The 22,588-nt window shown below is 42.9% G+C and overlaps 1 long non-coding RNA gene across 1 annotated transcript; it reads right to left on the bottom strand.

The window, feature by feature from the left end:
• Window positions 1–2,485: 2,485 nt before the first annotated feature.
• On the bottom strand, window positions 2,486–12,611 carry LOC125487522. Its single transcript, XR_007265934.1, has 3 exons — window positions 12,335–12,611; window positions 4,304–4,365; window positions 2,486–2,904 (listed from the first exon to the last, which is right to left on the bottom strand). It is a non-coding gene; the product is annotated as an uncharacterized LOC125487522 (long non-coding RNA).
• Window positions 12,612–22,588: the final 9,977 nt, after the last annotated feature.

Raw genomic sequence — 22,588 nt, 5'->3', positions numbered from 1 at the left:
CTAATGTTGTGCCATTATTTAAAAAAGGCTGCAAGGAAAAGCCAGGGAACAACAGACCAGCGAGCCTAACGTCAGTGGTTAGTAAGTAGTTGGAGAGTTTATGAGACACATGATCCTCAAGCATTTGGAAAGGTAAAGACATGCTTGGGCTAGTCAGCATGGATTTTTGTGTGGAAAATCGCTTCTCACAAATTTAATTGAGTTTTTTGAAAAGATGACCAGATGAAGGCAGAGCTGGAGACATAGTCCACCTGGACTTTAGCAAGGCCTTCAACAAAGCTCCACATGGCAGATTGGTCATAAGGTTAGATCACATAGGATCCAGGGATACCTAGCCAATTGGATGCAAGATTAGCTTTGAGGTAGGATACAGAGGGTGGTGGTAGAAGGTTAATGTTCACATGGGAGGGCTAAGATAAGAGATGCATTGCAAGGATAGGAGCTGGGTGCATTGTTGTTCATCATTTATCGCAAAGATTTGGATGAGAATATAGGATGCATGGTTGATAAGTTTGCGGATGACACCAAAATTGATGGTACAGTGCAAAGTGAAGAAGCTTATCCAAGAGTGCAATGGGATCTTGATCAACTGGGCCAGTGGACCAAGGAATGGCAACAGGGGTTTAATATATATAAATGTGAGGTGTTGCATTTTGGCAGGACCAACCAGGGGAGGACTTTCTCAGTTAATGGTAGGGCCCTGGGGAGTGTTGTCGAACAAGGAGATGCAGGGTCACAGATACATAGTTTCTTGAAAGTGGCATCATAAGTAGACACGGTGGTAAATAAGGCATTTGGCACACTTACCTTCATTGGTCACAGCATTGAGTTCAGGAGTTGGGACATCATGTTATGACTGTACAAGACAGTGGTAAGGCCACATTTGGAGTACTGCGTACAATTCTGATCACACTACTATAGCAAGGATGTTATTGAGGAGAGGCTGGGTAGCATGGGACATCTCTCCCTGGAGTGTAGGAGGTTGAAGGTTGACTTTATAGAGTTTATAAAATCATGATGGGCATGGATGGGGTGAATAGCGGAGATCTTTTCCCCAGGGTAGGGGATTCCAAAACTAGAGGGAATAAGTTAATGTCGGGGGGAAATATTTGAAAGGGAACTGAAAGGCAACTTTTTCACACATAGGGTGGTGCATGTATAGAATGAGAACAAAAGAGAACAAAAGGAACAAAAGAGAAGTACAGCACAGGAATAAGCCCTTCGGTCTTCAAACCTGTGCCAATCATCATTCCCTAACTAAAACTAAAAAACAAACCTTCTGCCCTTGTTCAGTCCATATCCCTCTATTCCCTCCCTATTCATATTACGATCCAGATGCTTCTTAAATGTTGCCAGTGTGCCTGCTTCCACCACCTCCTCTTGCAGAGTGTTCCAGGCTCCTACCACTCTCTACACAAAAAAAATCCCTCGCCTATCTCCCTTAAACTTTCCCTCTCACCTTGAACCTATGGCCCCTTGTAGTTGAAACTTCAACCTGGGATAAAGCCTCTCACTATCCACCCTCTCTATGCCTCTCATAATTTTGTAAACCTCTATCAGGTCTCCTCTCAGCTCCAATCTTTCTATTGAAAACAATCCAAGATTCTTCGACCTTTCCTCATAGCCAATGCCCTCGAGACCAGGCAACATCCTGGTGAACCTTCTCTGCACTTTCTCCAAAGCTTCCATTACCTTCTGGTAATGTGGCGACCAAAATTGCACGCAATACTTCAAATGCAGCCTAACAAGGTTTTTATATAGCTGCAACATGGTTTGTCAACTCTTGTACTCTAAGCCCTGGCCGATGAAGGCAAGCATGCCATATGCCTTCTTAATCATCCTGGCCACCTGCGTTGCCACTTTTAGGGAACCATGGACGTGCACACCTAGATCTGTCTGTATATTAATGTTCCTAAGGGTTCTGCCATTACCAATATAATTCACACCTAAATTTGATCCACCAAAATGCATCACCTCTCTTTTGTCTGCATTAAACTCAATCTGCCATTTCTGTGTCCAAGTCGCCAATCTATCGATATCCTGCTGTATCCTTTCACAATCGTTGGCACTATCAGTAACTCCACGAATCTTTCTGTCATCTGCAAACTTACTAATCAGACCACCCACATTTTCCTCCATATCATTTATATATACTATAAACAACAGAGGACCTAAGACTGATCCCTGTGGAATGCTACTAATTACTGGTCTCCATTCTGAAAAACACCTTTCCCACGCTACATTCTGTCTTCCATGATGAAGTCAGTTTTGTATCCAGGACAAAGCAGCTCACTTGATGGGCACCACATCCACATCCACTCCCTCCACAACCAACACTCAAAAGCAGCAGTGAGTACTATCTGCAAGATGCACTGTAGAAATTCACCAAAGATCGTGAGACAGCACCTTCAAAACCCTTGGGCACTTCCATCTAGAAGCACAAGGTCAGCAGATACTTGGGAATAGCACTACCTGCAAGTCCCTCTCCAAGATACTCACCATTCTGGCCTTGAAACATATTGTCATTCCTTCAGTGTTGCTGGGTCAATATTCTGGAATTCCCTCCTTAACAATACCCCTGAATGCTCACAATATCCCTGATTTGCCTTTTAGCACTTTGCTCCTTCAGCCAGAGATACCGCGCTCATATTACTGCTGTCTTGTTATGGAGTTAGAACAGACATAAGAAGCTTGTAATTGTTGTCAGTCATCAGCAGTTGGGTCAGGGTGACGGCCTTTCTGGGGGGTCTCCTCGCACACTGAGCCAAGTGCAACTACTGATATGTACAGGCACTGCTCAGGGCAGTCAGAGTCAGGATGCTGTCCACATAAGGACTGAGGAGGCGAATGATCAGCAGCACACCTTGAGTCTTGACTTTCTTCCCTATTGCAGGCTGATTTCCCCTTGGAATGAGAGAGAGAGAGACAGGTAAAAATGCTACAAAAAACTTGGACTTAGCTAAAAAGACACAAGATATTGCCCAAAGCATCGGGGATCGGGGCTCTGAGAAGGAAACTGTGGAACTGCAGAAATTACATGCAGACCACACAGTGGCTTTAGCAGTCAGAACAGAACTTGTTGCACTGTTAAATCCTTTGGTTGCTTTTAAAAGAACAAAAAATAAATGAGTGTGTGTGGCTGTGTGTGTGCGTGCACATGTGCGTATGTATATATGTGTGTATGTGCGTGTTTGTGTGTACGTGTGTGTGTGTGTGTGTGTCTCTGTGTGTGTATAATGTCAACACAAACCAGACTCACTGAATTTGCATCTGTCTACACATAGATTTGTAATTAACTTTCCAGAGATCTGTAATACTAGATCAGCCCTAATCCCCACGTTGTACGCTCAGGACAGAAGGTCCAGGACAGCAGCTTCCATCTGTGTCTCCAGTCACTCTCCCTTCAGCAATACAGACGGGAGGCAATGGCCTCGTGGTCTTATCGCTGGACTGTTAATCCAGAGACCCAAGTAATGTTTTGAGGACTCAGGTTTGACTCCTGCCAAGGTGATGTTGGAATTTGAATTCAATAAGTGTCTGGAATTAAGAGTGTGATGATGGCCATGAATCCAGTGTTGACTGTAGGAAAATCCCATCTGGTTCACGGGTGTCCTTTTGGGAAGAAAAGTGCCATCCTAATCTAGTCTGGCCTACATGTGATTTCAGACCCACAGCAATGTGGTTGACAATAAACTGCCCTCTGGGCAATTTGGGTTAGACAATAAATGCTGACCTAGCCAGCAAAGCTCTCATTCCACAAATAAATAAAAAACAAACATATGGAGGTCTAAGCTACCAGAGAGAAGGAGCTGTTCCTGCCCTGACAGTGATTGATGAGGACAATGTAGAGAGAGCTTAACTCTGTATTCAAACCCGTGCTTTCCCTGCCTTGGGACTATTTGATGGGTACAGTGAAGTGGGGGCTTAAATCTGTGTCTTATCCTGTGTTGATCCTGCCCTGGGAGTGGTTGATGGACACAGTGTTGACAGAGCTTTAATTTCATTTTAAAAAAGTCGAGGAAATTTTACTCTGCCTCTAATCTCACGCTTTCCCTGACCTGGGAGTGTTTGCTGAGGAATGGGGACAGTGTAGAGGGAGATTTATTCTCTCTCTAAAACCATGCTGCCCCAGCTCTCAGAGTGTCTGATGTCAACACTGAGGATTTTGAGGAATGTGTTGGAAGCTGATGCAAGCTCTCATTTTCTCAACTGTTGCAGGAGTTGGTGCTTTAGTTTTACAACAGTTTTGACATTCTCTCAGTTGCTATTGACCGCACACAGACTTCCCATTTCTTGTTCATACCACTTAAGTTGATCAACAGTTCTTCGGTAGCGCCCAGGAAGAGCAGTAACTTCTGCATTTTTCTGTAAAAGAACAAGAGTAAGCGAGTGAGAAGGGTGAAAAGCTGAAGTTTTGATTATGAGGTCTCTACTTGTTTGTCTTTCTGCAGTCCTCCTGTCAGTCTCAGTGTAGGGTTACAAGAAGCACTTTCTAAGACTGACCTTTCAAATCCTGTCTGCTGCCTGGCCTTTTCCTTAACCGTGGTTTCTTCATCAGGGAGCAATCATTTGCTTTACAAAAAAATGAAGTTGCCCAAAGATTCCCATCAGAGCTCCAAGTGGGACAGAGCCCACAGAAACTCATGTGACTTTCCAGAGAGTGAGGGGAGATACTGAATACTGCAGATGCAACCGGGTTTCAGAGAGATCTTGGAGCATACCTGACTGAGAAGTAACAATAATGAGACTAAAGGCATTTGCCTCCCAATGTGGCCTCCTCTACGTTGGTGAGACCAAGCAGAGGCTCGGAGTCTTTGTAGAGCATCTGCGCTCTGTTCACGACAAATGACAACACCTTCCAGTCGCAAACCACTTCAACTCCCCCTCCCACTCCCTGGGCGACATGTCCATCCTGGGCCTCCTTCAGAGTCACAATGACGCCACCTGGAAACTGGAGGAGCAGCATCTCATATTCAGCCTTGGGAGCCTACCACCCAATGGAATCAATGTGGACTTTACAAGTTTTGAAATCTCCCCACCCCTGGCCTCATCCCATGACCAACCCTCCCTCTTATCCCCATCTCCTTGACCTCACACAACCTGTACGTCTTCTCTCCCACCTATCCACTCCTCCCACCTCACTTGACTAATCCCCACCACTGCCTACCTGCACTCACCTATCACCATCCCCCTTACCTTCCTCAGTCACACACCTCCTCTCTCTATTTATTTCAGAGCTCCCTTCCCCCTCCCCCATTTCTGAAGGAGGGTCCTGACCCAAAACATCAACTTTCCTGCTCCTCTGATGCTGCCTGGCCCACTGTGCTCCTCCAGTTCCACACTGCGTTACTTCTGACTATACTTCTCCCATTTTGTGGCACTTGGTCCATATGCCTTTTTACCAACAACTTTTTGCTTTAAACAATTACTGCAGTAGGAGTGGGGGTGGGAGGTGGGATTCAATTGCAGGGATGCTTAAAATATCAAAAAGAAATGAGACAGCAGTGATGCAGGCTACTGAAGAGGCAACTGGAAACTCTACTGAATAGCTAAATAGTGTTTAAATGTTACATGCATTTTTAACTCAAGCACCCTTTCAGGCAGTGAGTGCCAGACTCTTATCAACCTCTGTGTGAAAAACTAACTCCTCAACTCTCCTCTTACCCTCTATCTCTTACTTTAAATCCATATTCAATAGTTACAGATGCCTCCACTGATTAAAAAAAGGTGTCTTCTTATTTGCCCTATTTGTGCACTCATAATCTTTACATACTGTATGAGCTTCCCTCTCAAAAAAATCAAACAAAAAACAACACAGCAGGGAATGCAGGGTGGTGGAGAGCTGAATGACAATCAAAGTTGACAGAAAGGGGGAGAAAATATATACATAAGTGTGTCATAAAAATTAGCACCAGGATAAGAAATGACTTCAAAAATTAAAACTTTGGACTCTTTATCTGTCTGGAAAAATATTTCAAATAGTGAAAGGAGGTAGGATCATTTTCTGAAGAAGGGTCCAGACCTGAAACGTCAGCTTTCCTGCTCCACTGATGCTGCCTGGCCTGCTGTGTTCATCCAGCTCTACGCCTTGTTATCTCAGACTCCAGAGTCGGCAGTTCCTACTATCTCTGAGATCATGATGTGGAATTGGTTTGGCTGGAAATAAGGAATCTCAAGGAAAGAAGTCACTGCGGGGAGCTGTTTGTAGGCCGCAGAAATGTTGTTTCACTGCAGGATAAATTATAGAAATCAAGAAATGGTGGAGGTGTCCAAGATCAGTAGTATAATTGTCATGGTGATTTTAATCTGCTTATTGACTCATCAAATTAGACAGGCAAAGGTAACAAGGGAAATGAATGTGTAAAATGCAGAAGAGATTGTTTCTTAGAGAAACACATTGCAGAATCAGCCTGGGATCCTATTATTTTAGATCTGGCAATGCGTAATGATAGAAGATTATGAAGGGATGCTGTAATTGAGGATTCTCGAAGGGAAAGCAATCACAACATTGTCACATTTGAAATCAGTTTGACTTAACATAAGTGGTTAACACTACTGCCTCACAGCGCCAGGGACCCGGGTTCGATTCCACCCTCGCGTACTGTCCTAGTGGAGTTTGCACATTCTCCCCGCGTCTCCAGGTGCTCCGGTTTCCTCCCACAGTCCAAAGATGTGCTATGGCCATGCTAAATTGCCTGTAGTGTTCAGGGATGTGTAGATTAGGTGGGTTATAGGGAGAATGGGTTTGGCTGGGATGGTATGAGGGTCGGTGTGGACTTGTTAGGCCAAAGGGCCTGTTTCCATACTGTAGGGATTCTATGATATGCATCAGTGAGGGTTATAACATCAAGGAGACAGCTCATCACCCCTGCCTTCTCAAGGGCGATTTGGGATGGGCAAGAAGTGCTGGCCTGACTCGCAACATCCAAACCCCATGAATGAATAAAAAATTCCTGCAGTGCTTATTAAGTATTCTTAAAAGCAAATGAAGGCCCATGCACTTGGGACTTGCAGAATCAGCCCATCCTCTCTATTGGTCTTTGGCAATGATCGTGTTCTGCACAAGTACCTCCCCACTCTTCATTTTCTCACTTTGTCAGCTTTTCTCTCTGTTGCTTCCTCCCTCAAGATTTAATCAAGCTTCCCCTTAAATACAACAATAGTCACTGTGTCAAACACTGGGTGAACAAGCAGGTACAACATTCTAAACACTCCCTACAGACAGAAGCTTCCCCTGAATCCCTTGGTGATTTGATGGTGACTGTTATATTTGCAGTTCCTAGTTTCAGGTCTCTCCACATTGCTATTTGTCTATCCTATACGACTTCTCATAACTTTCAACTTCTCCATCAGTCAGCTTTCCCGATTCTGGAGCAACGAGCTGGAGTCTGTTCAGGATTTCCTCTCCTTAAATCCTCTTCACGAATGCTCTATTTTTTATAAGAGTTTCCTTTTGCATTGTTATAGTTTTGCCAAGACATTTTATTCCTTGAATCTGTTGCATTACCTGGCTTTGGGACTCATGATTGTAAGCTGGACTATCCTCTCCACAATCCTCCTGAACATTTTGACTCTCAGAGCAGTCAATCTTATTGCTTGTCATCAAAAATTCCCTGAACCCTGAGGACAACATGGGTTTGGTTTTGTTACCTTCCATGGACTCCTTGTTTTTATCATTCATTCATTGGTTGCAGATGTCACTGGCTGGGTCAGCATTCATTGTGCATCCCTAATTGTTCAGAGGGCAGTTCAGAATCGCCCACATTGCTGTGGGTTTGGAGACACATGTGGATCAGAACAGAAGAGGATGGCAGATTTCCTTCCCGAGAAGTTACAGTCATCATGAAACTCTTAATGCAAATTTTTTGAAAACAAAAATGAAACCGTGCCATGATGAGATTTGAATATCAACCAACAGAACATTCTCTCGATCACTAGATCAACATTTTGCTGATAATACTACTATGCCATTGTTTCCCATCTGCTAGCAGTCACTTGGATTTGATTGAGTCACACAGAACCTTCACTTTTCAGTACAACTGCTGACCAATAACCTGTTCCTGTCTTTCTTCACTGCTTCAGGAGGTGGCTATGTAGCAACAATCTTCCATGTTGATATCTTCTCGTGAATGCTCAGACCTGCTGTCATCCGTGGCAATTTTTCTTTTGCAGCTTCTCCAGTGTCTTTTAGTTCAACTTACTCTTGCTTCAGCACTGTAACTCATTGGGCTATATTGAGGAAGGGTCATTCAACCTAAACTGTTGACTCTGATTCCTCTCCACTGCTGAGCTTTTCCAGCAATTCCTATTTTTGTTTTTGACATTGAGCATCATTTCATTCTGTCCTGTTCAATGTGTATGACGTTGTTGTTGTCCAGTGGGGAATCAATGTCCGTGCTTCAAAAATCTCTGGGTACAAGTCACTTCAGTTTTAGCCTTCAGTCTATGCAGGTCATTGCCAGATGCTGTTATCACGAATGGACCCTAATTCACCAGATGAACATTTAAGGGAAATTGGGGAATCAATTATGCCACTTCATCACAAAGGAGATGGTGTGACAACATATACCTTTAAGTGGATGAACTTTAAACTGCTGTCAATAACGACATAATTCATCTGGATACAATGGGCCAGTCCCATAGCTTGTTAGACAGTCTGAAGCAACAGGAATACAAGTCAGATTTACCATAAACATAACCTCCCAGAATATCAAAATACTCCCTTCAAATCAAAACTCACATTATTGTTCCACCAATCCTGTCTGTGTCTGTTCTTTTTGCATCCAAGAGAAGAACATAACACAGTGATAATCTAACAGACATATTCCAAATTGTGCAATCTTTTAACAGACTGGATACAGTTAGAATGCTTCTTCTTGTTATGAACTGCACAATTGGAGCCAACAAAATAACGAGAGGTCATTATATCACTGGGTTAAGAATGAATCTGAGCCAAAGGGAAGGCTGACAGGAGATTTGACTGAGATGGTCGAAATCATGATGCAGTCAGGATTGCGTCATGAGAGAGAGACTGTATCCACTCATGAACAGAAATAGATTTTAGTTTTCAGTTCAGTAAATCATTTTTTTTTAAATGAGGGTCAGAACCTGATTTGGAACAGTGAACTGTAAACAATCTTTCTGAGAAAATGCATCCCTTAAGCTATGTGACCTGGGGACTTAATTGCTGAATATTTATACAGTTGAGTTATATGGTCTGTAGAAACAGATAGTTAATTACCACTAGTAGGTTGAGTTCAGAAGGATGGAAGTCATACCTTTTTTCTAGATTTTTAGTTGGAAGGAAACCTCCTGACCATCAGATCTGAAAATAAGTCTGGAGCTATTTTAGAACTCCAAGGAGGAGGGCTATAAAGCGTCACTGAGTTAGTTTATGTTAATATCTTTTCTGGAGGGACAGAAATAATCCTATCTAATAAATGTACAAAAAGCCACTTGCGTAAGACATTCTTAAGTGAAGCTTACTGAAGTCCATGTAGTCAACATCAACTACATTACCTTCATCTGCATACTCAGTCAACTCATCAAAAAAATAAATCCAGTTCAATTCAATTGAATTCCTTTACAAAGCCATGCTGATTATCCTTGAATAACCATAGTCTCTCCAAGTAAAGATCCCATCTGTCCCTCAGAATTATTTCCAATAATTTCCCCATCCCATTGGCCTGTAATTTCCTGGTTTATCTCTAACACCTTTCTTAAATAATGATACCATTTTAGCAGTCCTTCAGTCCTCTGACACCCCTCCTTTGGCCAGCAAGGATTTGAAAATTAATATCTGAGCCCTCGCATTCTTTCCCTTGGCCCACACATCCTGGGATGCATCTCATCTGGGTCTTGGGATTTAGCCTGATAAAACCACTATTTCTTCCATCTTCTATCTGCGACCTTGTCCACATTTATTACAGTCACCATCCCTGATATCTAGACCTGTACTTCTCTCTCTCATGAATACAGATGTGAAATACTCATTTTAACCTGCACCTACGACTTTGTCTCCACACACAGATTGCCATTTTGTCTGTCTCACTCTGTCATATTAAAACCAGCCTTCTCCCCATTCAGAACTTTGTTTGCATCCCTAATGACCTGAAATCTTACTGATTTATAGTCCCTGTCACCAAAATGCTCCGCATTGACACATCAATCTCTCACATGTGGTTTCCTACAATTCAATCCAGCATCACCCCGTCTCTAGTAGGATTCTCTGTATGTTAGCAAAATCCATCCTGGACATATTTTGAGAATTCTGGCACCTCTAAGCTTTATCCGTCCCACTAAATACTGGGGAAGTTGAAATCCCCCACTGTTATTACCCTATTAGTTTTACAGTTCCCTGAGATTTGCTTAGAATAAGAATTACGTTTTAGTGTCACATGCACTGAAGGATAGGCACAAAGGAGCACAGTGAAAAGTGTACAAAGTCACCATGTAGCAAAGCCATTTTCTTTACAAAATCCAGAATTAAAAATTCAACAGCAGATGTAAAACAAACAAAGCCAAAAGGATAGAAACATGTCCAGATCTAAAGAAAGAAAAATGCCCAGATTTTCGAATTTCATTTCATTAAATGTGTATGGAACATTCAGCCTTCGATTCAGGCTCCTGGGCCTAGCCACGGTGGGGAGCCTTTTGCTGCCTTGGCCATGCCAGTCGCAGGGTGGAGATAGGCAGCCACTGTCACTGCCACACCCAATCACCAGGAGGAGGCGCAAAAGTGCTGCCGTTACTGCTGCCGCTGCATCTGACTGCAAGGGGGCAGTCTCCATTCTATGAATGGTCTACTCTCGCTGCCATGCTGCTGCCAATGATCCTGCTTACTGCCACAGAATCTCCTGTCTGTGCCCTTGACAGGAGAGTTTCCTATAACAATTATTCTTCTACGTTTAGTGAAAGCCTGACTAGCTTAAGATTCATTCTTCGTGCCCACGATCTGACTGTCTCTTCTACTTTCCTCTGAGAGACTAACCATTCAACGGTACCCAAAACTGAGTATCTGTTTGAGAGAGGAATAGCCACTGGAACTATCACTTGAAGTACCTTCTTACCTTTCCTGGCAGTCATCCATCGATCTGACTGATCCCGCTGTGTAATCACTTCTCTAAATCTACGAGCCATCTAGCTCTATATGTCTTGTATGCCCTCAATGTCAATAAGCATAAAAATAAGCAGCTTACATTAGTACCTTTTCTAGAAAATAAACTACCTTTCTTTCGCCGAAGAATTAATATTAAGCACGCAAAAAGGATTAAAATAAAGTCAAGCATATAAATCAACAATAAAATCAGCCACTTAGCTGAACAATCGAATTAAAAAAAGCAAAAATGATTCCTGCTCAACTCAAGTGGTCTAGCAGATAGATTTTAATCTTCTGATTAAAAAAAAACCAGTCCAGAGCTGTTCACGTGTCGATCTCTCCAAAAGCTCTGGAAACACAACTCTGTTTAAAAGAAACCTCATGCCTGTGACATAAAAAATAATCGCTTGAGCAATGTTAAAAAAAGGTCTCTTCTACACAGAAACAAAAACACAGTTGCTGGAAAAGCTCAGCAGGTTCTGAGGCAACTGGTTCTGAGGAAGGATCACCGGTCCCGAAATGTTTACTCTGTTTTTTCCTTCACAGATGCTACAAGACCTGCTGAGCTTTTCCAGAAACTTCTGTTTTTGTTCCTGATTTACAGCATCCGCAATTCTTTTGGTTTTTAGTCTCTTCTACACATATAATTTCATAGAGATAAAAAGTTGAACCGTCCACATATACGCCAATTCAAAAGGGCTGTTAACAGAACTCCATTTGATAAAAAATTGTGCAAGTTTTTGTTTCTTTTTGCATTTTTGACAATAAACAAATGTATGCAAATTTTTCTTTCTTTTGCATTTTTTACTATAAATGAATTAAAAATGAATCAAAATAAAAACCTTATTTGACTGAAATGCAATGACTGTAAGAAATCTAGAACTAAATCGAAAAATAAGTCTGAATCTCAGGACCATCTTCATGGAACCAGTGAGGATCTTGGAGCTTGGATCCTTGGTGATGTTTTCTCTGTTCACTGTCCCAGAACGCTGAAGATAGTTTGAACATGGCAAATGAATCAGTCTGTGAGAGACTGCATGAAGTCTCTGAGAGACGGTGATGGAATGGTCAAGAAATCCTCGCGTCATCTCTCTCACTCTCCTTGTCACTGCATCCTGCCTTAAACCAAGTGAAAGAGCCCAGGAGAAGGAGCCAATGCGAGTGCTCCTGGACCAGGTGGAACCCGTCCCCATTGAGCTATCAGGGCAGTGACACCATCTGGATATTGTTCCTTACCTTCCACTTCCGGCATTGTTGGAGACTGTGGTTGAAAACTGCCAATATTGAACTTCACATGACACTCATAAAGACCAGCATCTTCTTGGTTCAGTCCCTCCATCATTATTGAGATATCATTGTTCCTGAAGTTCCCTAAGAATCTGAATCAATTTCCACCATCCTGTTGTATCACATTCTCATACAGCTTACCCTGGGAATGGTCTGGACCAGTATATGTACAGTTAAAGATAATACCCATATCAGGTTTAATCCATACCACAGAGCAGGTAAGTGTGAAGTCAGTGTCTGAGTGGGTGAAGCTGCAAGGTAAGACAAGCGGCAACTCTTTCCTCAGCCCACACACCAGCTTAGACTGTCATTGACCAACAATTGTCAGAGAACTCTGTGAAGGGAAGGCGAGAGAGAGAGAGAGGGAATATGAACACAACGTGGGAATAAATGTCAGTGTTAGGAACTGAAACTTGGAGACTCTATTCTGAGTCTGTTATTTAGTGAGATCGGGGAAGCGGTTATAATGAGAGGCAGTGAACTAATGGTAAAGCTAATTCATGAGCAATCCAATACACTGGGGACAGAGTTTCACTTCCCACAATGGCAGCTGCTTGAATTTTAATTCAGTTATTTCATCTGGAATTAAACACTAACCCAGTGGAAACCATGAAACCACCATCAATTGTTGGAAAAAATCCATGTGGTTCACTGACGTTCTTTAAGAAAGGGAATTGCCATTCTTACCTGGTCTGGTCTGCATGTGATTCCAGTCCCACAGCAACAGATTTGACTCTAAGACACCGTCAGAAATGACCAAGGAAGACACACAGTTGCACAAAACCTGTACAAAGTATAAAAGGAATGTTACAGAGTCATAGAGACATACGACATGAAAACAGACACTCTGGTCCAACTCATCCGTGCCAAACAGAATTCCAAAATTAACCTAGTTCCATTTGCCAGCATTTGTCCCATATCGCTCTAAACTCTCCTCTTCATATACCATCCAGGTGCCTTTCAATTGTTGTAGTTGTACCAGCCTCCACCACATCCCCTGGCAGTTCATTCCATTCATGCACCATCCTCTGTGTGAAAAAGTTGGCCCGTTGCTCCCTTTTAAGTCTTTCCCCTCTCACCTTAAAACTATACCCTTTAGTTTGGACTCCCCTTCCCTGGGGGAAAGATCTTGACTATTCATCGTTCTAAAAGGTTACACCTCAGCCCCTGATGCTCTAGGGAAAGTAGCCCCAGCCTTTTCAGTCTCTCTCTATTCTCAAACCCTCCAACCCTGGTAACATCCTTGTAAATCTTTTCTGAACCCTTTCAAATTTAGCAACATCTTTCCTACAGCAGGGAGACCAGAAGTGAACGCAGTATTCCAAAAGTGGCCTAACCAGTGTCCTGTATAGCCACAGCATGACCTCCCAACCCCTATACTCAATGTACTGACCAATAAAGGCAAGCGTACCAAGTGCCTTCCTCACTACCCTGTCTACCTCTGATTCCACTTTCAAAGAAGTATGAACCTGTACTCCAAGATCTCTTAGTTCACCAACACTCACCTGGTCTTATCATTAAGTGTAGAAGCCCTGCCCTGATTTGCCCTATCAAAATGCAGCATCTCACATTTATCTAGATTAAACTCCATTTGCCACTTCTTGGTCCATTGGCCCATTTGATCAAGATCCCATTGTACTCTGAGGTAGTCTTCTTTGCTGTCCACTGCACAACCAGTTTTGGTGTTATCTGCAAACTGACAAACCATACCTGTTATATTCAAATCCAAATCATTTATATAAACAACAAAACAGCAGTGGACCCCACACCAAACCTTGTAGCAGACCGCTGGTCACAGTCTTTCAGTACAAAAAATAACCCTCCACCACCACCCTCTGTCTCCTACCTTCAAGGCAGTCATGTATCCAGATGGATAGCTCTCACTGTATTCCATGTGATCTCATCTTTATTAACCAGTCTACCATGAGGAACCTTGGTAAACACCTTATTCAAGTCCATGTAAACAACACCTACCACTTTGCCTTCATCAAATCTTTTCGTCACTTGTTCAAACAATTCAATGTAGTTAGTGAGACACGACTTCCCACACACAAAGCCATGTTGTCTATCCCTAATCAGCCCTTGCCTTTCCAAATACATGTAAATCCTGTCCTGCAAAATCCCCTCCAACAACTTGCCTGCCACCGGCTCACCCGTCATTAGTTCCCTGCCTTTTCCTTCCCTTCTTTCTTAAATAATGCTACACGTTAGCCAAACTCCAATCTTCTGGTACCTCACCCATGGCTATGGTACAAATATATCTCAGCAAGGGGCCCACCAATCACTTCCCTAGCTTCCCACGAAGTTCTAGGATATACCTGATCTGGTCTTGGGAATTTATCCACCTTTATGCTTTTTATGACTCCCAGCGTCTCCTTCTCTGGCATATGGATACATTTCAAGATATCGCTATTAATTTCCCCAAGTTCTTGAGCTTCCATATCCTTCTCTATAGTAAACACTGATGAAAAATGCTTATTTAATATCTCACCCATTTCCTGCACTTCCACACATAGGTGGCCTTGCTAATCTTTTAAGTGGCTTTATTCTCTCCCCAGTTAATCTTTTGTCCCTAATGTGTTTCTAGGAACCCTTTGTTTTATCCTTAACCCTATTTGCCAAAGGTATGTTGTGGCCTCCTTTTGCCCTCCTGAGTTCCCTCTTAAGTATACTCCTACCGCCCTTACACTCCTCTGGGGATTCACTCAATCGCTACTATCTATACCTGACATAGGCTTCCTTCTTTTTCTTGATCATGACCTCAATTTCTCTAGTCACCCAGCATCTCTACACCTACCAGCCTTGCCCTTCACCCTGACAGGAACATACTGTCTCTGGACTCTCGCTATATCTTCTTGAAGGCTTCCAACTTTCCAGCCATCCCTTTATCTGCAAATATCTGCCCCCAATTGACTGTTGTAAGTTTTTGTCTAATACCGTCAAAATTGACTTTTCTCGAATTTAGGTATTTAACTTTTAGATCAGATCTATCCTTTTCTATAACTATATTAAAACAAATAGAATTATGATCACTTGCCCCAAAGTGCTCCCACACTGACATTTCGTTCACTTGCCCTGCCTTATTTCCCCAGAGAAGGTCAGGTTTTGCTTCTTCTCTGCTAGGTACATTCACACACTGAATAAGAACATTTTCTTGTACACACTTCACAAATTCCTCTCCATCCGATCCCTAAACATAATGAAAGTCCCAGTTTATGTTGAAAAGTTAAAATCCCCTTACATTACCAACCTATTATTTTTATTGGCTTCTCAATTTCCTGCTGACTACGAGGGGTCTCAATCTCAATGAAGGGATCATCCCTTTTAATTTCTCAATTCCACCCAATTAACTTCACTGGACGCACAACTTGGAATATCCTGCCTCAGTACAGTGTAATGTTATTCGAATCAAAAGTTCCACATACCCTCCTCTCTTGCCCCCCCCCACCCCCTTTCTATCCTTCCTATCACATCTGTACACTGGAACATTAAACTGTCAGTCCTGTCCAACCCTGAACCAAGCCTCTGTAGTAGCTATGATATCCCATGCCCTGAGTTCATCTGTCTTGCTTGCCAGTCCTCTTGCATTGAAACAAATGCATTTTAATTTATCAGTTCTACCTCACTCCCTGCTTTGTGCCGCCTATGTTGATGTTTTGAGTTGCTGCTTTACCCGACTGCATCAGACTCAGACTGATCCGTTTTCTCACCATCACCCTGCAACCCCCAAAACCCACCTCCTTCCTTGTGGTTCCAGCAAATCTCCCTTCCAGTACATTAGTCCCCTCCCAATCCAGCCTCAACAGATCCTTTTTATATAGGTTACTTCTACCCCAGAATAGATTCCAATGATCCAAAAATTTGTATCCTTTTCCTACGCACCAGCTCCGAGGCAATTATTCATCTGCTCTATCTTTCTATTCCTATTATGACCAGCACGTGGCACTGGGTGTAATCCAGATATTACTCCACTCAAGGACCTACTTTTTAACCTCCTGCCTTACTACCTGTATTGTCTTCTCAGAACCTCACCCTTTTCTCTTCCTATATCATTGGATCCAATGTGTACAGCAACCTCCGGATGGTCTCTCCCTCCTTTTAGAGCATTCTGCACCTTCTACCAGACATTCTTTACCATAGTACCTGGGAGGCAATGCACCATTCTGATATTGTGTTGCTGGACTACAACAGGCTTGTCCAGACCTGTGGTAAACATGTGTGGGGTGTTTAATTGCTGATTTTATTGTGAAGTTGAAAGAAATTTAACAAATTGAATTGAGAACGTCTGCACACGGAACTCAATCATTCTGATGTTTGTCCCTTCCTCAGCTGCTCAGGGAAATATCTCAGTGGTGAGTGGTATAGAGGGAGATTCAGTTACTTTACCCTGTATCATCAAGACAAGAGACTCCAACCAATCACAGCGAAATTGGTCAACTGTACCTGGTGGAAATTGGTATGAGCTCATTGAGAAGCCAAAGGAAGGAAATGTCTCGACAAAGATAAACCAGCTAAATGTGAGGGACAATCATCATTACCTGTGTCTGGTGAAATACATGTCAGAACCCGCTTTGCAGTATCTGGTACAGAAAGAGACACGGCTGCAGGTATATGGTAAGAAATCATTCTACATGGGAGGCAACGGCTCGTGGTATTATTGCTAGACTGTTAATCCAGAGATCCAGGTAACATTCTGGGAACCAGGGTTCGAATCTCACCATGGCAGATGGTGGAATTTGAAATAAATTAAATTCTCAAAATACGAGTCTAAAAATGACGATGTGACTCACTGTTGATTGTTGTAAAGCTCCTTCTGGTTCATTGATGTGTTTTCAGGGAAATAAATTGTATTCCTAAACCGCTCTGGCCTAGATGTGAGTCCAGACCCACAGCAATGTGCTTGATTCTTAACTATTGGGAATGGGTAATAAATGCTGGCCAAGCCAGCCACACCCTCATCCTGAATGAATGAATACTAAAATGTCTTAAGTCTGTGGAGGGTGTAAAGTGAGAGTGTAACTGATCCTGTGAACTTTTATGATTTAATTTTATGACGAAAGGTCATTGAACTAAAACAATAACAGTGTTTCTCTCCACAGGTGTTGTCTGGCCTGCTGAACATTTGCAGCATTTTGATTTTTATTTCAAATTTACAGCATCTGCAGTGTTTTACTTTTGTGTTTGAAATTTGACTTTTTAAATATTTGGTGTTATTTGGTATGCTGTTCCTTTTAGATGCATTCCACTATCAATGTTAAAAGACACTGACACACTCAGAACATTCAGTTCAATCTCCAAACGACCCAAACTAATACTAACATTGAAATCATCTCCTGGAGAGCAAGGTGCAACAGTCTAATGTGTCCCTCTTGGTTACAATGGAAGCGTTCACACCTTCATCAGGAATAGTTCCATCAGTGCCCTGCATTCACATGTGGGTTATAAAGTGAGGTGGTGGTACAGTGCTACTGTCACTGGGCGACAATCCAGGCACCCGGCTCTAGTGTCAAGGGTTCAAATTCCACCACAGTAGAAGGTGAAATTTGAACGTAATTTTTAAACATCTGGAAGTTGTACGAAAAGCTAACCTAGTGGCCACTTGTGACCATTGTTGAGAGTTGGAAATCCCATCTGTTTCAGTTCATGTGCTTTAGGGAATGGAATCTACCATCTTTACTTGGCCTGGCCTGCATGTCGGGCATAGGACAGGGTTGGGTGGTACATCAGTGATTGATAACAGGGTTCACTGTGTCAGGTCGGGGCAGCAGATGTGGATCCATGGGGTTGGTCTGTATCAAGGCTAGGAATAGCACCACGTTCATGATTTCTGCCCCTAGCCCCACCTACACGTGGCACCAGACCAACAGCAAGGTGGTGGAATATTAGTTGCATTCTGTCTTAGCCAAGTAAACAACGCAGTTGTATGGAAGCTGCAACAAAGTCAAAGGCAAGAAATGAAACCACATGGATCATCTGATATTGACTGATACATCAGAAATAGCATCAGCAAAAATCTCCCTTTCATTCCTGTCTCAAACTTGCAGTGGTTCTCCAGCAAGGTTTAGTGCAAGCTCGAAGAACAACATCTTATTTTCTGCTTGGGGGCCGTGCAGCCTTCAGGTCTCAACATGGAGTTCAGTAATTTTAGAGCCTGAACACCTCCTTTCACGTCCTTTCCCCTGACACCACACCCAGGCTCCATCATGACATGGGCTGCTTTCACCGAGTTATGGTCCCCGTTATCAGATTGAATTTCTCCCCAGAGTACCATTGTCCATCCCTTTGTATGCCTATCTTTTTCAACTTCTGATTTCTTCTTTGTCTCCATCTATACTTTTACTCAATTCCCCCAACCCCATTCCCCCATCCCCTGTCAATAACACATATACCACCTTTTCCTCACTACTGTCTGTTCTGTAGAATGGTCACTGGATTCAAAACTTTAACTCTGCTTTCTGTCCACAGATGCTGCCAGACTTTCTGAGATTCTCCAGCAATTTCCGTTTTTGTTTCCTTCATGAGAACATCTACGGTGCGGGGATCAAGAGGAGGGGGCATTGTTGCCAATTTTTCTCTTCCTCAATCCGTGGGGAGCTGGAGTTAAATGCTGACCTTGCAGTTTCCCCGCATAAGACCAGTTGAATCAGCAACAGATCCTAGAACTACTCTGTAGAATGATTTCGAATATTAATCTAACCTATACTCCGCATCACAGAATGAAGCAGCTGTGTCCTTCATGTGTTCTGATCTGCAATGCACTGCCTGAGAGGGGAAGTAGAAACAGATCCAATAGGGAGGTCTGTCAGAAGACAAGCGGGTGAGAATTTGGAAAGGAGCAAGTTACACGGTTATTGGTAGGACAGGGGAGAAGGATGCACTGGATTGCTCCATCAAAGAATGTTCAGTTTGTACATTTAACCTCATGCTCTATAACCCTGCTACAAGTTTCACTGCAGCAACATTGAGATATTATTGACCAACATTGTTCTTGCTGTTTTCAGTAAAGAAGACTGAGTCCAACACTGATTTGACTTGCAAAAGTGCAGAGTATAAAATGGAAGTTTTCGTGAATCCTACTATTTTCTCAATTGCTCTGCAAGCAGCTGAATTTTCACTGGGTGGGGATGTGATTTCCTGATCATTCTCCACTTTCCAAGCCCTGTAACCACCTCCAAAGTTACAGCAGATGAGAATACCTGCAGGAATGTGCCTCTCATCTCCAATACTCTCCCTACCTGCCCTGTAACTAGTTGCTCAAAGCTGAGCCAGTACTGCCTGGAACGATTCTGAAAAATTTCTGCAGCCCTCCCTATGTTACAGTTGCCAACTTCACCTTGAGTTCCATGGGTTCTAGCCACAGTCTGATGCCAATGCAAGACTGTTTCTGGTGACAACTAATTCAAGGGTGACATTTCTGATTGTGTCTAAATCTGAACATCTGTGATTTCTAATAAGGCTCAAAGGATTAACTGTGTATATCACCCTTAGGGATCTGTTCTGTCTATAACCAGAGCAGGAGATTGATCTATAAACAGAATGCTCCTGACAGTGCCCTGGACAAATGCAATTAGTTTCCCACAGAATATTTATGTTCCTTGTGTGTTTTTCAGGAATGATCCAGGTTCATCCAGCATTCCCGGGACTGATCAGTCCCAGCAGCCAACTGCTCCAGGTACTGTCTGTGCTCTAACTGACTGATCAATGTCCATTTCGCACACTGTAACAGAGAGAGTGTGAAGCATCAACACAGTGAGAATCCTGGATAGATATTCAGGGGCAGACTTTCACTTTGAGTTATATAGTTCTACAGCACAGAATAAGGCCTTTCGGCCCATTGAGTCTGCATCAGTCAAAAGCTAAGCCTAACCCCTAACCGTTAACACTGATAGCACAGATTGAGCCCCATAATGGATGAACTTTTTTAGCTTTCATACCATTCAATGTAACTGAGTGAAAAACAGTGGGTTTCCATTAAGGGAGCTGATCATGCTATTTAATTATTATCTGAGCAATGGGGGTGAAAATCCTGTCCTTAGTCACCGACTCTGATTGGATTCTCGGGCAATAACCATCTCTGATTTTCTGAATCGTTTGGCTGAATGATTAGCTAGGCCTGGTCCTTGCTGTCTTGAGCTGTTCACAGCCAGTCTGTGTGCTGCTTCTGCAAGGGTCAAGAAAATGAGTCCACTTATGCATCTCGCATCCCTAATGACTCCCAATAGCTGGGCTGTTGAGGGGACCCTGAGGGTCAGGTTCATGCTCTAAGGAGAAAGGTTCACTTCTCACCACAGGAACTTGCGGAATTTGCATTTAATTAACAAATCTGGAATTGAAACCTTGTCTCCGTGATGGTGGCCTTATTATAATAAGGTAATATTTGGCCATGACTCACTTCACGTCTCTCCCCAATCAGAACTCCCAGTTCAGTTTGAAGTGATCATGAATTCTCCCCTGAGGAGCTGCTTCAGAACGTGAATCCCAGCCATTACCATTCCCTCTGCACGGATGTGTTAAAGGATGGTTGTGTCTGATGAACTTAATTGAATTTTTTAAGGATTAATGAAGGATGGTTGATTTTCCATCAAAACCGATGCGAGCAAGATTTTTGGCAAGGTTCCATGTGGCAGACTGGTTACAAAATCAAAAGATGATGTGATGCAGGGGATTGTGGCAGATTTGATCCAAAACTGGCTCAGTGGCAGGAAGCTGAAGGTTATGGTTAGAAGGTGGTTTTGTGACTGGGATGCTATTCCTCATGAGGTCACATATTGCTCAGTGCCAGTTCGCTCACGGTTCAGGTTTAATGAATGATTTAGACTTGTATGTAGGGGACATGATTGAGAAACAAGCAGACAATGCTACAGAAACTCAACTCGACTGGAGAGAAGAACTGCAGAAAGCTGCAACACGAAGGGATTTAAGGGTAACTTGTGCACAAAACAAGGGTGCAGAAGAGATTTACCAGGATATAACGTGGATTGGAGTGCATTAGCTATTGGGAAAGGTTGGACAAACTTGGATTGTTTTTGCGAGAGCATTGGAGGCTGAGGTGAAACCTGATTGACGTCAATAAAATTCAGAGGCATGGATTTGGTGGATAGCCGGACTCTCTTTCACAGAGTGGAAATGTCAAATACTCGGGAACATAGGTTAAACGTGACGGGAAAATTTTAAGGGAGATTTGTGAGAAAATTTTTTTTACAGAGGGTGGTAGGAGTCTGGAATGCACTGCCAGGGAAAATGATTGAAGCAGATACATCTGCAACATTTAAAAGTCATTTAGAAATATACACAAATGGCAGGATCAGAGGTATGGACCACGTGCAGGCAGAGGGGATTTGTTTAAATGGCATCATTTTCAGCACAGACATAGTGGATCGAAGGGCCTGTTCCTGCAACGTACTGTTCTACGTTATGTACAGAGAGCTCAATAACCAGGCAGCAAGAGCTTGCAGTAATTAGTGGAAGGATTGAAACGGAGTTGAGGGGTAAATCTTCCTCATAGTTGTTTCTGGGTTTGTGGACCTCGCTGCCTGAAAGAGTGCCAGAGGCAGAAACCCTCATCACATTTAAAACCCACTTTGATAAGCACATGAAAAACATGAACCTCCAGGGAAATGATCAAGAGCTGGAAGGTGGGTTAATCTGGAGAGCTCTTTATAAACCAACACATACAGAATGGGCTGAACAGCCTCCTCTTATTCTGGAAACCTTTCAACAAAAATCACTTGAAATTGCTGGAGAAACTCAGTATGTCTGGCAGCATCTGTGGAGACAAAACAGAGTTGATGTTTCAAATCCAGTAACAGATTTTAAGAAATGTTTGCAGCTGGGTAAAAGTGGAATATACGTTGAAGACAGGGGTAGGGGATGGGGAAAGGCATGAGTGGACAGGCAGAGATGGAGCCCAGAAAGAGAGAGAAAATGAAAGTTAGATGGTCAAACAGATGGACGATAGTATGCCAGGGAGAAAGAAAGGCTGACAATGGGGACAATAAGTCGATGAAAATGGTTTGGCTTTACTGAAAACAGCCCATTTCATGACAGGGCCTGGTGTGTGGGGATGGATAAAGGACATGGAATGACGTGGTCAAGCTCTAAAATTGTTCAAAACTCAATATTGAGGCCTGAAGACTTCAGGGACCCCGAGTGGAAAATGAGACGCTGCTCCTGCAGCTTGTGCTGAGCCCCACTGGAGTGCTG

The sequence above is a fragment of the Rhincodon typus genome, chromosome 3 (genome assembly GCF_021869965.1).
Source record: "Rhincodon typus isolate 14 chromosome 3, sRhiTyp1.1, whole genome shotgun sequence".
In the NCBI taxonomy this organism is placed as follows: Eukaryota; Metazoa; Chordata; class Chondrichthyes; order Orectolobiformes; family Rhincodontidae; genus Rhincodon; species Rhincodon typus.
Note: the sequence above shows the minus strand (reverse complement) of the source record. Positions and strands in the feature narration are given on the sequence as shown.